Consider the following 6349-nt stretch of genomic DNA (forward strand, 5'->3'; position numbering starts at 1 on the left):
GTGTATCAAACATTCAATTAGTAAATACTTGAAGTAAGACATGAGTGTGTCAATGATATGTCTAACAGAGAAAAGTTTACTTATTTAAAAAAAAACTAAAAATATATTTTATATCAAGTGTATCATTATCAGTATATCAACAGTATAAATCAGTATATATCAAGTATATCAACTCTATATCAAATGCATCATTATCAAGTTTATTAATAATACATTAGTCAAGTGTATCAGAAGTGTAAACGATTATATCTCTATCAAATTTATAAATAATATATAAGTAAAGTGTATCAACAGTATTAAAGAGTGCATCATTATCAACAGTATATTAGTAAAGTGTATTATCAAGTATATCAGTTAAGTGTATCACATTTATTAGCAGTATATACGAGTACATAATTGACAAATTTATCGGCTATATATTAGTTAAGTGCATCACAAGATATCAAATATATTAGTTGAGTGTATTAAGTACATATTAATAGTGAGGGCATTAATTTGCGACATTTTACATAATTTTTATGTGGGTTGGGTTTGATTTTTACAATTTATACAAACAAGTATGTGGCTATGGGCCTATTTAATATAATTTGTTTTGCTTTTTTTTTTTTTGCAAGTATCCTTCCCTTCTGAAAATAAAAATATAAGCATATACATAAGGATAAATTTTCTTTCTTTATAAGCATTTCTAAAAAATTATTCTTTTTAAAAAATAAAATTTAATTTATATGTGTCAAGGATGTTAAGGATGCCAACATATAAAATACAATCTTGCCTCTATACCAAAAGAATAGGGCTTACCAAAGGAATAGGTTGGTTACAACAAAATATCTACCCACTTATTTTGTTGAGTTATTTTTGCATTCCCAAATTAGGAATTCCATATTGTATAAATACATCACCTATGTACATTTCAATATATAATAAAATATAAAGGAAAAGTTGGCTTGTCACTGTCCTGTATTGTCTAAGTTATCGTTTGCCTGATTGAAACTATCGTTTACGTTTTTTCATACTATCGTGTACCTTCTGACGCTATCGTCTACCTCATGATGCATCGTCTATGTGATATCATCTATCGTGTACCTCCTGACGCTATCGTCTACACGATATCATCTATCGTCTACCTCCTGACGCTATTGTCTACACGATATCATCTATCTCTTGAAGCTATTGTCTACCTCCTTCAGACGTCATCGTCTACCTCTACCAAACACTATCGTCTATCTTCGACGCTATCGTTTATCTTGTCTAAGTGTTATCGTCCGTCACGTGAGTTAGCCATATCCTTCAACCTCACATTCTAACTTGGTGTCAGAGCCAATAATGACCAACGTCAATCAAGGAAACCTGGGAGCCACCCTCGGCACAGCCAACTTCAGCGGCCCACCCTTGAACCAACTCCTCAATCAGATAACCTCCATTAAACTTGATCGCAACAATTTCATCCTATGGAAAAACTTGGAGCCTCCAATCCTTCGGAGTTACCGACTTAAAGGACACCTGACTGGACAAAAGGTTTGTCCCCCAATGTTTCTACAACCTGCAGTCGGTGAGAGCATACCGACTGGAGCAAGAGCACTTGAGGTAAATCCTCAATACGAAGCGTGGATGGCTGTAGATCAACTTCTCCTCGGCTGGCTGTATAACTCCATGACACCAGAGGTTGCCATTCAAATGATGGGATGTGAATGTGCATCGAATCTGTGGACTAGCATTCAACAACTCTTTGGTGTTCAGACCAGGGCTGAAGAAAATTATCTAAGACATGTGTTTCAAACAACCAGGAAAGATAATTTGAAAATGGAAGAGTGCCTTCGAACTATGAAAATGAATGCTGACAATCTCGAGCAAGCTGGTAGTCCTGTGCCACCAAGACTCTTGTTTCACAGGTACTACTAGGACTTGATGAAGAGTACAATGCCATAGTGGCCACGATCCAAGAGAGAGCGGACATGTCATAGCTTGATATGCAGTCAGAACTTCTCCCGTATGAAAGGAAATTGGAACATCGATCAAACTAAAAGACGACAGTAGGCTTCAACCAAGTCAGTAATGCATCAGTGAATATGACAAACACTAGACATGTCAACCAAAAAAACAAGAGCAATAACAGCAATCAGTCTACTGGGGGAGGACAACGAGGTGATGTGGCCATGGCAGAGGTCGAGGTAGGGGAAGAAACAACAACAAACCTGTGTGTTAAGTCTGTGGAAAGGTAGGACACATAGTGTTCTATTGCTTCAACAGGTATAACAGAGATTTTGTTCCCAATTCTCCTCAAAACAAGGGACAACCCTTCCCCAACAACCAGACCAAAAACACACAACCTCATCCAATAGCTCTAGCCACTGCTTATGGAAGTAACCCCTTTCTGACAAGACAAGAAAACATGACTGATGCAAATTGGTATGTTGACAGTGGTGCCTCCAATCATGTTACCTCAAACTTCAATAATCTTGGCAATCCGACTAAATACTTAGGTACTGAAGCAGTCACTGTAGCTAATGGTAATACTCTAGAAATGTCTCATGTTGGAATTGCATGTCTGTCTAGTGATGCCTGCAATTTGAAAATGAATGATATGTTATGTGTGCCTGCCATAGAAAAAAATTTGGTCAATATATCTAAGCTAACAAAAGACAATAACGTGTTTATTGAATTTCACACGGATTACTGTCTTGTTAAGGACAAGGGTACGGGACAAATAGTAATGAAGGGAATGACTAAAGGTGGACTATATTAGTTAGAGGGTGCAGAAGTCAGCTCAAAGTCAGTAGGAAACAAAGTACCATCACAACCAGTGCACAAGAATAAAGATCTGTCTACTCTTAGTATATCTTTGAAGCATAGGGTGTCTAAGGTTACATGGCATAGAAGGCTTGGCCATCCTTCATTAAAAACACTAGAGTTTTTTATCAAAGGCTGTTATCTCCCTATGTTATCTAATGAAGAGCTCAAATTTTGTGATTCTTGTAGTTATGACAAATCACATTCTTTAGCCTTCTCTAACTCTAACTCAAGAGCATCTGCAACCTTTGAACTTATATATACTGATTTGTGGGGTCCAGCTCCTCTCTTGTCTACAAATGGCTACAAATATTATGCTATCTTTGTTGATGATCACAGTAGGTACACATGGATCTATCCTCTGAGGTTAAAAAGTGACACACTGGTAGCTTTTCAACACTTTCTCATCATGATACAAACTCAGTTCAATACACTGATCAAGTCCCTACAGACGAATAATGGTGGAGAATTTGTCAAGATACACAAATTCTGTCATCAGCTTGGCATTGCCTTCAGGTACATCTGTCCATATACGTCAGCACAAAATGGAAAGGCTGAGAGGAACCACAGACACATAGTGGAGACAGGGCTAACCCTACTAGCCCAAGCACATCTTCCCTTACATCATTGGTGGGATGCTTTCTTATACTCAACTCTGCTGATTAATGGCCTTCCCACCTTTGTCCTAAATGGACAATCTCCAATGGAAGTGATGTTAAAAAAGAAGCTCAGGTTTGAGGAGTTTCGAATATTTGGGTATGCATGTTTCTCCTGCTTGAGACTGTGCAATTCACATAAGTTGAGCTATTGCATAGAGAAGTGCATCTATCTCGATCCAACTGTAAATCATAAAGGCTATAAATACCTCAACCCCAGTGGTAGGCTATTCATCTCTTGGCATGTTGTGTTTGATGAAACTGACTTTCCTTGTCATGTGTCTTCTTCAGCTTGCAAACCAGCCAAGCAAGCAGTTGCCATCCACCCGATTTCCTGGCTGCTCCTCAGTCAGGACATGCTGCAAAGTGACTCTATGCCCTCTACGTTCACAACCTCACCGTCATCAATTGTCAGAACAACCCACACCCAATCACCAGCTAATACCTCTATAGACAGCCCAACCTTCCCACATTCTCCNTCATCAATTGTCAGAACAACCCACACCCAATCACCAGCTAATACCTCTATAGACAGCCCAACCTTCCCACATTCTCCTTCTGATTGTCTACCCACCAATTGTGTACCCAACGACTGTTTACCCTCATCGTGTAATGTTCAACCCACCGATCATCTACCCACCGATAGTTTACCCAGCGATCATTTAGCCAGTGATTATTTACCCAGTGAACGTTTAGCCAGCGATTATTTACCCAGTGATCGTTTACCCAACAATCGTTTACCCACCACCCACTTACCCACCGATTGTGTACCCATCGATCGTTTACCACCTAACTCACCATCGCCTACCGCCCAACCCAACGATCGTTTACCTTCTTCGTCCACTGTCCAGTCTTCACCTGATACTGTCCCACACCCTGTACCCGTGTCTACTCATCCCATGATTACTTGAGGAAAGGCAGGAATCTTCAAACCCAAAATACTGTCCTCCTAAACCAAAAAAGACTAGTCCCTAACCAAACCTACCTGCATCAGTGATGCGCTTAAAACCACGAAATTGAATAAAGCGATGAGTGATGAATTTCAAGCACTGATGAAAAATCAGACCTAGACTTTGGTTCCTTCGTCACTGTCGATGAACGTTATTGACAATAAATGAGTATTCAGAATCAAACGAAGTCCTAATGTCTCCATTCTACGCTACAAGGCACTCCTCGTAGCAAAATGCTTCCACAAAGACCCGGGCATTGATTTCTTTGAGACATTTAGTCTAGTGGTAAAGGCATCTACCATCCGGATCGTCATTAGTCTTGCTGTATCCAAAGGATGGCAGCTGAGACAGTTAGATTTCAATAACGCCTTCCTTAACGGGGTCCTCGATGAAGAAGTTTACATGTGCCGACCGCAAGGATTTTTTGATCCTCAACTACCAAATCATGTCTGTCGCTTACACAAGACCATATATGGCCTCAAACAAGCACCAAGGTCCTGGAACAACACACTGAAAATAACACTATGTAGCTGGGGCTTTCAGAATGCTAAGTTTGATACATCTCTCTTCATATATCGGAGCACTTCTGCCTTGATACTCTTACTGGTATATGTTGATGATGTAATTATCACCGACACTGATCCGCGAGTAATCAACAAGCTTGTTACAGCCTTGGACTCCAAGTTTGCTCTAAAGGATCTTGGACAACTCCATTACTTCCTTGGAGTCCAACTGCACACTGTTTCCAATCGAGTTATACTAAATCAGGAAAAGTATGTCTAGGACTTACTTTACCGCCTTGACCTTGGAGATCTAAAACCAGCACTCTCTCTGAGTGTTCTAAACAAGTAACTCTCCATCTTCGATGGTATTCCTCTTGACAATCCTATATCTATCGAAGCACGATTGGCACCCTACAGTACTTAACCACCAGAAGACCTGACATTACATATGCGATTAATCATCTAAGTCAATACTTAAAGCAACCTACGGACGTTCACTGGCAAGTGGTGAAGAGAGTACTAAGATATGTAAGTAGCACTTGACACTTTGGCCTCTATATTCAACATGAGTCCGACCTGTCTGTTTCGGCCTTCTCCGATGCTGATTGGGCAGCCAACATAGATGATTGAAAATCAATTGCTGCTTATTGTATCTTCCTTGGAGGTAATCTTTTCTTCTGGTCCTCAAATAAACAATCCACTATCGCCCGGTCTAGCACAAAGTCTGAATATAGAGTGCTCGCTCATGCCTCTGTAGAAATCATTTGGGTGCAACAACTACTGTTTGAGACTGGTGTCAAACATAAGTCGGCTCCAGTCATGTGGTGTGACAACCTCAGCACTGGTGCTCTAGCCGTCAATCCGGTGTTTCATGCGCAGACTAAGCACATTGAGATCAACATTCACTTCGTTCGTGATGAAGTCCTCAGTGGTGAGCTTGATGTTCGTTATGTACCATCCTCCGACCAAATTACTGACTGCCTCACCAAGACCTTAACACACTCATAGTTCTTCAACCTTCGATCCAAACTCAGTGTAGTAGAACTACCATCTCGTTTGAGGGGGGATGTTAAGGATGCCAACACATAAAATACAGTATTGTCTCTCTACCAAAAGAATAGAGCTTACCAAAGGAATAGATTGGTTACAACAAGATATCTAACCATTTGTTTTGTTGAGTTATTTTTTCATTCCCAAATTAGGGATTCCATATTGTATAAATACATCACCTATGTACATTTCAATATACAAGAAAATATAAAGGAAAAGTTGGCTTGCCACTATCGTGTACTGTCTAAGTTATCGTCTGCCTGATTGAAACTATCGTTTATCTTTTCTGATACTATTGTCTACCTTCTGACACTATCGTCTACACGATATCGTCTACCTCCTGACGCATCGTCTACACGATATCATCTATCGTCTACCTCCTGATGCTATCGTCTACACGATA

Source organism: Benincasa hispida, chromosome 10, assembly GCF_009727055.1.
Source record: "Benincasa hispida cultivar B227 chromosome 10, ASM972705v1, whole genome shotgun sequence".
Taxonomy (NCBI): Eukaryota; Viridiplantae; Streptophyta; class Magnoliopsida; order Cucurbitales; family Cucurbitaceae; genus Benincasa; species Benincasa hispida.